The sequence below is a fragment of the Otolemur garnettii genome, unplaced genomic scaffold (assembly GCF_000181295.1).
Source record: "Otolemur garnettii isolate 467f Iridium unplaced genomic scaffold, OtoGar3 scaffold00091, whole genome shotgun sequence".
Classification (NCBI taxonomy): domain Eukaryota; kingdom Metazoa; phylum Chordata; class Mammalia; order Primates; family Galagidae; genus Otolemur; species Otolemur garnettii.
Window position 1 is genome coordinate 4655181 of NW_003852486.1, and position 11857 is coordinate 4667037.

An 11857-nucleotide genomic window follows, 5' to 3' on the forward strand; every position below is an offset into this window, starting at 1 on the left:
CTATTTTTCTTCTTAAGAGAACTCAGGACAAAGAAAATCTTTTGTAAGTAATAAGCCATCCCAGGTGCTCTTAAACAATTCCTTTCTTTCCGAGAACTTCTAAGCAATCATAGATTGCCATAAGGAAGTTTTTTGGAATAGTAGCTGGGTATCTTTCCTTCATGCATCTTCTTTTTCTGGTAGACTGCATAAAGTTAGCTATCGAGATCTCAGGGGAAGGGGACCTGAGAATGAAGAGGCATACATCTCTGCAGGCAGTTGTGTCTGTGCAGTTTCCTTCTCATGGCCAAATTAGCTGGTCTCTGTCCGTGGATAAGGAGAAGACTCGTTAAAAAAGTAAAAAGACAAAAAAGAATTGTTGAAATCTCATTTTCCGCCACACAAAAATAGAGCAGCAGCTCAAAGTAAGCCAAACAGCCTATAAGGAGTCTGTGCAGTATCTGTGTGGCTCTCCTCACATCCTAACGACAACCTCAGAATACTGCCAGCTGCATTTTCCAGAAAGGTTAATGATCACATCAGACAGGGTTATAGTGCGCTGGGCTGTGGTCAGAGCCTCCCTCAGCTTCTTTAGAACACTTACTATTTGAGACATACCATATCCTTTATAGCTTTAATGTTAAATCTTACTAAGGATGTAATGCCTGCCTTTTATTTTATAAATATTTTCATAATTAATAGTGAACTCCCTTGGTCTTCATGCAGAAGTGAAAGCCAAGGAGGGGCTGGAAGCAGTGGCTAACACTTGTAATCCTAGCAGTTTGGAAGGCCCAAGAAGGAGGATTGCTTTAGGTCAGGACTTTGAGGCGAGCCTGAGCAACATAGCAAGACCTTGTTTCTACAAACAGAATTAGCCAGGCATGGTGGTATGTGCATGTAGTCCCAGCTATTTGGGAGGCTGAGGCCAGGAGTTTGGGGTTGTAGTGACCTACAACAGAATGAGACCCTGTCTCAGAAAACAAAACAAACAAAAACAAAAAGTCATGCAGGAATAACATTGGGCAAAGCAGATGGCATCAGAAATCAGTTTTAAGGATGAGTTGCAGGAGTTTTACTATTGATAGAGGATGGGGGCTCAGTGCCTGTGGCGAAAGCGGGTAAGGCGCCAGCCACATACACCTAAGGTGGCGGGTTCGAACCCCCAGCCCGGGCCTGCCAAACAACAATGATGGCTGCAACCAAAAAATGGCCAGGCGTTGTGACGGGCGCCTGTAGTCCCAGCTACTTGGGAGGCTGAGGCAGGAGACTCGCTTGAGCCCAGGAGTTGGAGGTTGCTATGAGCCTCAAAAAAAAAAAAAAAAAAAAAGAGAGGATGGGAAGGTGGGGTTTGGTGGCTCATGCCTATAATCCCAGCATTCTAGGAGGCTGAGGCCAGTGGATTGTTTGTGTTTAGGAGTTTAAGACCAGCCTGAGTAGGAGTGAGACCCTGGCCCAGGCTTGGTGGCTCACACCTGTAATCCCAGCATTCTGGAAGACTGAGGCAGGTGGATTGCCTGAGCTCACAGATTTGAGACCAGCCTGAGCCAGAATGAGACCTTGTCTCTCTAAAAATAGCCAGGCATTGTGATGGGCTCCTGTAATCCCAGCTACTCAGGAGGCTGAGGCAAGAGAATTGCTTGAGTCCAGGAGTCTTAGATTGCTATGAGCTGTGACGCCATGGCACTCTACCAAGGACAACAAAGTAAAACTCTATCTCAAAAAAAAAAATAAAAGCACAGATAGTAGATGTATATACTAAAATATTTTAGCTATTTTTAGTTGAGTTACATTGAATTACTAATAGAATGTGCACGAAAGCAAAAAGGTAATCTTGACATCTTTCTGTAAGATTTGGTAGTAATTTTCTCAGTGAAATAGTAGAAAAGCTTGCAACCTGCTTCTGGACCCCACCTTTACATTTTCAGCAGAATTGCTGAATGTGATTATCCTATAGCTCCTCATTCAGTACTTGATTTATGGATAGAGGGCTCCAAAAGACTTTGGAAGAAATCAGAAGCAGCCACCAGAAATTATAAGCCAAAGGCAGGGAAGCTTGGTGACTTCTTTTTACCCTGTTTGTTGATTATGATAATTTGAGCAATTATGATGGTTAGTAATTATCAAACAAGTAGAGATTCTCCTAAGCATACTTAGTGCTTTTTTTTTCTGTTTGTCTCAGCCTTGATAATTAGATTACTACTGCAGCATGGTGGCTCACACCTATAATCATGGTAGCTCATGCCTGTAATCCTAGCACTTTGGGAGCCTGAGGCAGAAAGATTACCTGAGATCACAGGTTAGTACCAGCCTAAGAAACATAGCAAGATCCCATCTCTATTTTAAAAAGTAGAGTAATTAACCAGGTGTGATATCATGTACCTATAATCTCAGCTACTTGGGAGTTTAAGACACAAGGATTTTGTGAGCCCAGGAGTTCAAGATTATGGTGAGTTATACTGCTGTGCTCCAGCATGTATGATAGAGTAAGACCTGTCTTTATGGAGGGAAAAACAATTAAATTACCTAAGATAATAGAGAAAACTTAGAAAAGAAATTTAAGGTTACTAAATTCCTAAATAAAAAGCTAAAAGGAAAAAAAAATGTGTATTGCCTAATAGAGAAAGAAAGACAGATGACAGAGTGGAAAGACTCAGCTCAAACATCTTCCCTGCCTTTCACTTAGTTGCTCTGTCCTATGTGCTTCTATACAGATACAAGATTGATTAGTTAAGTTTAGAACACATCCTAGAAAAAGTGCTATATAGCTCTGCTGAATATCATTACAGTTACCAGATGGCCAAAGAGAGTACTTTGAAGGTGACCTTAGTGACAGCAATGAGGTATGTAGGATTTTTTTTCTAGGATGAGTTCATGAACTTAATTGAGCTTATATTTTAGTTTTTAACATATAGGACATTGTATTATAATTATTAATATTTATCTCTTTCTTTTACTAGTGGTGGCTCCTTGAATGTCCAGTGGCCTTTTTAGTTTTTGCATTTCATGATCAACATAAAAAGTACTTTAAAGACAGTTCAATAAGACTGGAAGAAAGATCTGTAAGCATAAAACCATCATCAGAACTAAAAATAACAATCCTTAAAATATAGCTTGATGAATATGAAGATTTGTTTGCATAACCCTAAGATGTTGTTTTTAAATATACTGTCATAACCAAACTGCTCAAATATTTTCTCTTCTCTCATTTGCTAAAAATGTATAAAATTTTATGTCTGTTTAAACCAACTATACTTTTCTATTTTTAAGAAATTAGTGTTATTGATAGTAATGCTACTTACCATACATGTTTCGTGAATTTCTTGGTAAGGGATATCTTGGAGACTGCCCTTAAAAAACCCATTTATCTTATAAAACAAAAGCTTTTTTTTTTTCTTAAACAGTCTTACTTTGTTGCCCTCAATAGAGTGCTGTGATGTCATAGCTCACAGCAACCTCAAACTCTTGGGCTTATGCAATTCTCTTGCCTTAGCCTCTGGAATAGCTGGGACTATATGTGCCCACCACAACACCTAGCTATTTTTAGAGATGGGGGTCTCACTCTTGCTCAGGGTGGTCTTGAACCCATGAACTCGGGCAGTCCGCCTATCTTGGCCTCCCAGAGTGCTAGGATTACAGGTATGAGCCATCTCTCCCAGCCTTAAAACAAAAGTTTTTAAATAGTTTATCACAACACTGAGTGGTAAACTAAGGTGTCTGTGGTATCTCCATTTAAAAACAAGGGAACATGCTCTTAATTTCAGAAAACATTTTTAGATGTCTAAGACTTTTTGAAATCATGTAATACATCTTAATTAATGACTTATCCCCTAAAGGGGGGAGGAGTACCAGATGAGTCCAAGTAAAACAGTTTCATTGCTATTACTGTGGGGTATTGTTTTTACTCCAGTACCTTTTTAAAAACCCTGTTTAGGCCAGGTCTCAGCTCAAGCCTGTAATCCTAGACTCTGGGAGGCCAAGGCCAGTGGATTTGCTTAGCACAGGAGTTTGAGACCAGCCTAAGGTAGAGTGAGACCCCATCTCTACTAAAAATAGAAAAACTAACTGAGCATTGTGGCGCATGCCTATAGTCTCAGCTGCTTGGGAGGCCCAGACAGGAAGATTGCTTGAGCCCAGGAGTTTGAGGTTGCTGTGAGCTATATCACCCTGGTACTCTACAGAGAGGGACAAAATGAGACTCTTGTCTCAAAAATAAATAAATAAATAAAATAAAAACCCCAATTCATTTTGTTTAGGCCATGCATCCCTAATGTGCAAATGCGAGGCTTATTAATAGAAAATAGGCACATTTTCTCATATTACCTATGCCCTGTGAACTGCATGTCATCTCTGAGTGCATTTTTTTCTTATGCCAACTATGAAAAGGTCCAGATGCAAGTCCACATTATCCCACTACTATCCTTCATTCCCAGTTTCTTTTCTTTTCTTTTTTTTTTTTTATAGAGACAAGAGTCTCACTTTATCACCCTCGGTAGAGTGCCATGGTGTTACACAGCTCATAGCAACCTCCAACTCTTGGGCTTAGACAATTCTCTTGCCTCAGCCTCCCAAGTAGCTGGGACTACAAGCACCCGCCACAATATCCGGCTATTTTTCTGTTGCAATTTGGCCAGGGCCAGGTTTGAACCCACCACCTTCAGTATATGGGGTCAGCACCCCAACCACTGAGCCACAGGCGCTGCCCCATTCCCAGTTTCTTTTTGACAAAAGCTAGTCAACCAAGAAGACCTGATTGTATACAGATCTTTCTAAGCCCTGCTGTGATGTATGTTTTCTTACCTTGTTTTGATTGTTTACTTTGGAAGGTGCCTGAACTAGAGGTATTTTGTAGTAGAGAACAGTTGGCACAGAGCCCAGCTTCTCCATGGCAGCAGCAATTATGCAAATTATCCTGGATTTTTACATTTTAGTAAACCCTTTTTTTCCTGCGTGTACATACACAAAACAAACAGCTAAGAGCCTGTGATCTATTCTAAAGCCTTGGATATAAAACAAGGTGCCAGTCTTTCAAAAATAACTTCTGTTATGGAAGCGTACACTCCCTTAAATGGAGAGGAGAAGCAGATCTCTTCTATTGGACTGTGCCGCCTCTGCTTTAAATGTGCCAGGAAGATTAAAACTACCATAATTAGTTTAATCAGGTTCATCCTCAATTCTTGCTTTCGTTATGTAGTAGGAACTTCTTTAATCAGTGCTGCATTTGACTGATTGAACAGTTTTACTTTCTCTTATAGTGTAGAATGTAAGCAATAGATAGCTGCTTACATCTGTACTGTGGTTTGTTTTAATAGTGTACGTAATGAGGTATAGTGAATGTGAATGTTTCTCATTTCATTGCTGATCTTGCAAATGGAGAAAGTCATTGTTGAACCAAATTGTTGGAAGGCATAGCTTCTTTAGTCCCAGAGAATTAAGCCTAAATATCATCACTTTTACTCAGCTAATCCAGAAGCTGCTTTTTATGGTTGTCTGTATCTGTTATTTCATTTTAACGATTATAAATCACTCCAGAGATGCTCACATATAGACTGCTCTATAAGTGCATATTATTAATTAATTCTAAGATGCAGCTTTATGGAAATGAATGAAGGTTTGGGGGGAGACATCAGAATTAAAAGCCTTATAAATTCATTAATAGGAAGAAAAGGTTGAATATGTGATGAAAGAGAAGTTGTTTCCTGTCTGATCTTACTTTGTGAGTCAAAATCACTGGATGCATAGTTTTAAAATTGTACCTCTTTTTACAACTAATGAGATAGGGATGGAGAGAAGTCCTGAGATAGGTTAAGTCATATGTGCTTTTGCAGTGATTTTTTTCATGTGAGGAATAAAATTAGTATAATAAAGAACTCTGCTGCTAATAACTAAGACAAATTGGCACCTTATGTTTGTTCCTTACTTTAATTAAATAATAGCAAGAAGAGGCTGGTACAGTGGCTAGACTCTGTAATCACAGCTACTTGAGAGGTTAAGGCAGGAATATCATTTGAGCCTAGTCATTAAGAGCTACAATAAGCTATGGTAACCGCCACTGGACTCTAGTCTGGGAGACAGAGTGAGACCCTGTCTCTGAAACATACGTCTATGTCCATAAATAGCAAGAAGAGCTTTTTGCTGGTGGCATTTACATCACATGACAATTTCTGTCACTATTGCTGTTTTTTTGCTTATCATAATATTTCCTAAGGAATTAAGCTTAGCACTATGTTTTGGTTCATGTTTCATCACAGTGATGGTAATATAAGGTGAATGAGCATAGAGCTTGGGCTTTGGTTGGAATATAGAATTCAAGTTTAGTACCTAATGAAAAGCCCATTATGGTCTGCTTTTGAAAAGAAAATATTTGTTGATTCTCCATTAAAATACTTAGTTTAATTATGTATATATTTAATTTTCTTTAATATTTTTGTTTAGCTTTGGTTTTTTGTTTTTTGTTTTTTTGCAGTTTTTGGCCAGTGCCAGGTTTGAACCCATCACCTCTGGTATATGGGGCTGGTGCCCTTCTCCTTTGAGCCACAGGCATCAGAGCATTTTTTTATTCTTCCAGTTATATGCCATAGTCTAAAGCTTTGTACTTTTCTTGAAAATGTTTTCTAAATATTTTCAGAAACTGACTTGATTCTTGCCCTTATATTTCTAATTTCTAATGTTTTTGCAAGTACCTTGTTTCATATCATTTAGGGAAAATTTGTTTGTAAATCTTTTATCTGGAAACATTTCAGTGGAGATACATATAATTGGCTTGCAAGATGATAAAACTGTGTGTGAATTTTCATCCTCGTCTCAGATTTCATTGTGTACACACTGGTTTCAGTATCTGTCCAATAATAGAATAATAGGGGCTCGGCGCCTATAGCTCAACCAGCTAAGGCGCCAGCCACGTACACCTAAGGTGGCAGGTTCGAATCCCCAACCTGGACCCACCAAACAACAATGACGGCTGCAACCAAAAAATAGCCGGGCGTTGTGGCGTGCGCCTGTGGTCCCAGCTACTTGGGAGGCAGAGGCAGGAAACTTGCTTGGGCCCAGGAGTTGGAGGTTGCTGTGAGCTGTAATGCCATGGTACTCTACCCAGGGGGACAGCTTGAGGCTCTGTCTCAAAAAAAAAAAAAAGAATAATAGGAAGAACTTTGCAGTTGGTGTCCCATAAAGAGTATATATGTACTCCCAAGATACATTAGTATACTCACTTTTTCAGTGGGTACCAGTAAACAAACTACTATGCTTTATTATTTTATTTTCATTTTTTTATTTTTTTTGAGACAGAGTCTCACTATGTTGCCTTAAGTAGAGTGCTGTGGCATCACAGCTCACAGCAACCTCCAATTCTTGGGCTTTAAGCAGTTCTTTGCCTCGGCTTCCCAGGTAACTGGGACTACAGGTGCCCACCACAATGCCTGGCTATTTTTTGTTGCAGTTGTCATTGTTGTTTTAGCTGGCCCAGGCTGGATTTGAACCCACCAACTTCAGTTTATGTGGTTGACCCTGTAACCACTGTGCTACGGGCACCAAGCCCAAACTATTACTTTTAATAAGTCTTTGTATGTTGGTGTTGTTATGTACAGAGTATATTAAAGCTTTCCTTTGTTCAGGCTCTTTCTTTCTTTTTTTTAACATCTAATGATGACTAACCCTTCCTGTTTTTATCGATTTAAATGCACAGCAAGTTAATTGCAATCTCTAGCATATTAAATACTGAATTTCTCTTACTGAATTCTGTAAGTGAAATTCTAGGCTGCAATTATTTACTGAACACCCAACCTTATGAGTGTGAACAAAATATCCTATTCTTATGATTCCCAAATCATGCAGAGCCATTATCTGTAACAATTAAATGACTATTTTTCTTTTCGTTACTGATTTTCCATTCTATGTGATTTTTTTCCCCAATCACATTCATTCTGCTCTGAGGGGATATGAGATGCAGGTTATCTTTGGGCAAACAAAACAGAACTTCACTGTTATTTATCATTCTGTGCTATCAAACATGCATGTTTTTACATATCTAAATGTCTGATGTGCAAGACACACTAGTAGCATATCTAATATCATTAACATTTTGTACATGAGAGAATGAGATTTAGGAACAAGTATTTTACTATATATTCTCAAAGGAACATTATACCTTGGAATCGCATTTTTTTTTTTTGGTTTGAGACCAAGTTGCTTGTGCACACCTGACCTCAAGGAATTTCCCAAAATGCTGGGATTGCAGGTGTAAGCCAATGAACCCCAGAATTATTAAAGTAAAAAACAAAGCAAAACAAAAACCTCTGTGGAATAATTTGAAGAGCTTTATTCTGAGCCAGTATGAGTAACCATATGGACTGGTCATTTACAAATTAAAGAACCCTTGAGTAAAGTGGTACTGAGGTGTTCAGGTTACAGTTTGGCTTTATACATTTTAGAAAGATAGGAATTACAGTTAAAATCATAAATCAGGCTCGGCGCCTATAGCTCAACCGGCTAAGGCGCCAGCCACGTACACCTAAGGTGGCGGGTTCAAATCCCCAGCCTGGACCCGCCAAAAACAATGACGGCTGCAACCAAAAAATAGCCGGGTGTTGTGGCGGGTGCCTGTGGTCCCAGCTACTTGGGAGGCGGAGGCAGGAGACTCGCTTGAGCCCAGGAGTTGGAGGTTGCTGTGAGCTGTAATGCCATGGCACTCTACCCAGGGGGACAGCTTGAGGCTCTGTCTCAAAAAAAAAAAATCATAAATCAATACATGAGAAGTATACCTTAGTTTTGGCTAGAAAAGGCTGAGGCTTACAGGTTAAATAGGTAGATTCAAGAATCTTTGATTTGTAATTGTTGAGAAATAATGCTTTGTCTTAAGGCTTAGAATCAAATGAAAGGAAGAATATTTTAAGCACAAGCCATACAAATCGATGGTCTACAGGTATTACTTAACCTTTGCCTTAGATGGCCTTAAGTCCTGTTTATAATTTAGTATCCTATTTCTACAAATAGTCTGCCTTGTCATTCTTATGATCTTTATTTTAACATTAATGCTCGTGTGTCTAAACTCCTACTAAATCAGAGATTTTTAATCAGTGTACCATAGCACATTAAGCGTGGGGTGGAAATTTCTTTAAAATCATTGATTAGATTATTTTCAGGAGACATTCAAAGCACAGTAAGTATATTCTTTTTTTTGCTTGATCAACAAAAGTGCTATGGAAGTTCAACTATACATAGTTCAAGGGTGCTGTGAGATAAAAAAAGTTTGAAAAATGAAAGGTAACAGATCCAAAGGTGAAAGATTATTATTCCAAGGTACAAGATGAAAGGAAAACGGAGGCCCTTTGTGCAGTTAAAATGGCTTTATTCCACCTGGGTGCAGGTGGGGAAGATCCCCAGCTGGGCCAGGAAGAAATCCACACACGGGTAATGGTGAACGGGGTTTTTAAAGGTTAGGAAGGTGAGGGTCAGGACATTACCTTTCCTGGGTTTGGCATGTGTTGTAAAGGGGTTGGCCCATTTACCTTTCCTGAGTGGAAGGTCTAGTGCGGTAGGGTAGCAGGTTGACCCATTCACCTTTCTTAGGTGGGACATCAGGTATGGAAGTGAGGGGGTTGGTTCTTTTAGATAGGTCCACCCTATTTGGGCGGGGTTTGGTCCTGTCAAAAAACACTGTCCTAGAGGGAGAAGGTATGTCCTACCTCTCTTTCCTTCTTGGCTGGGAAGTAGGTTTTAAGGTTTCTCTAGAGTCCTCTTGGCGAAGAGGGAGTCCGTTCAATAGATTAGAAGAGTTTAAGATTTTATTTTACATATTCATAGCTTGGATAATTCTCAAAAATCTTGTATCTTCAGTTACTGAAAATGATTGGCAGGTCCATAGAAATACTTCAGCAAGCTTATTCAAGTTTTATGCACACACACCCCCGCCCAAATAAACCAACTTTATGCCTCGTAGAATCATAACAATACTTTTATAACTTTAATGCTTTTATTTGGACTTGAGAACGCACTTTGTTTTTTACCTCTGACATTTTCTTCTTTTTAAAAATACTATTATTTGTTATATCCAAATTCAAAGGTGATTTATTTGTTTTAGCGCTCTCATGAAATTTAGAGCTAAACAGACATTTTGCTTTCAATTGATTTTCAAATAATATGATGAATTCCCAAATAGGAATTTTTTTTCAAAACTTAAAAGATTAAAGAAAATGACACATTTGACTTAAAGGGTTAATATTAGTTTAATGTGATTTAGGCCAAAACACTAAAATTCTGTGAAGGTTAGAATGATATAAATGCAATTTTTATTGTTCTGTTTTATTATTTAAATCTATCAGCATTTACATGCTTAAACATAGTGTTCACACTGATCTAACTGATGTATTCTCTTTCTTTTTCTTTTCTTTTTTTTTTGCAGTTTTTTTTTTGGCCAGGGCTGGGTTTGAACCCGCCACCTCCGGCATATGGGGCTGGCGCTCTACTCCTTTGAGCCACAGGCGCCGCCCACTAATGTACTCTTTATATTTGTATTGTCACACCATTTCCTTATTTATTTGATAGTCATTATTTTAGGACATGACGTTAGACAAAGAGGGTCCAGCTGCCTCTCACTGTCAGCCAATATGCAGACTCGGGAATAGGTCCGCCAGACTTTGTCAGAACACCAGTCATTCTGGAGAACAGTGAGAGTTGCCTCTCTCAAGACTATACTATTCTCCATTTCCAAAATCACCTTTTTAACATAAAAGTTCAAAACAAAGACCACATTAACCCTCATTTTAAATAATAACCACCATAACCCTGTTATAACATTTCCAATTCTAAAGTTAATCTCCTAAATCAGTCCACCTAAATTACTCAAGATAGGCATCTTCAGAGTTGGGAACTAAATTTACAAAACAGTTAGAATGTGAAACAGCAGGTAAAGGTCACTTAGGACCTAAATGGACCAGACTACTTGAGTCATGTTGGCCTTAGCCTAACTTTCACCATCTTATATTCACCACATGCTCTCTCAATGTGATGCTTACGAGGAAAGACTGCTCCATGTTTGAAACAGAAAGCTTACCTTTATGTGAAAGTGAATACTGAAATAATTACCACATTTGGAATGACATGGCTTGTTTACATTTCTAACAGTGCTAAATGATAATTGGCAATAGTCTGTTCTATAAAGTTGACTACTCACAAATTTTATGATACCAGAAATGACATGAAAGTAAGCATTTTGTTGTTTGGCTTTCCTGAGATGGAAGCCAAATCTTGTTAATAAATATATACTTTGGAAGTATAAATTCACATGTAAAAAATACTTTTGTAACTTGTATTTTTTATGTCTCCCTGTTTCTAATTTTGTTAGATTCTCTGAAGATGTTTGTAGAGATCTCATTTGTCATTGTCTTTCTTCTCCTCTGCTTCTCGGTAATCATTCATAATAATAACAAAATCTGATAGCTCTTTTTTTGCCTTTTCCTACTAGTGAGTTTAACATTGTTTTCTTGTTATTTTGTTTTAATTTCTGATGTAAATTATCTGTTCAAATATTGCTCATGTTTGTGTTGAGATACTGTATTTTTCTTGTTATTGAAAGCTACATATCTTTTCTTTTTATATATTTTTAGATATAAAAATATCGCAGAAAAATTAACCTATCCCAGAGTATTTCACGCCTACTCATGGTGGGAAATTTGAACTAGGATTCTTCAGGTGGACTTAAATTAAAAAGCAAACAAGAGGCTTGGCACCTGTAGCTCAGCGGCTAGGGTACCAGCCACATACACCGGAGATGGCAGGTTCAAATCCAGCCTAGGTCTGCCAAACAGCAGTGACAACTACAACCAAAAAATAGCTGGGCACTGTGGCGGGTGCCTGTAGTCCCAGCTACTTGGGAAGCCAAGGC

General features: G+C 38.5%; 1 protein-coding gene and 1 pseudogene across 3 annotated transcripts in view; one reads left to right on the forward strand and one right to left on the reverse strand.

The window, feature by feature from the left end:
- ASH1L (ASH1 like histone lysine methyltransferase) overlaps positions 1-11857 on the forward strand; it is a 217777-nt gene that overhangs the window by 45706 nt on the left and 160214 nt on the right. The window lies entirely within an intron of this gene.
- On the reverse strand, positions 26-587 carry LOC111727037 (annotated as a pseudogene).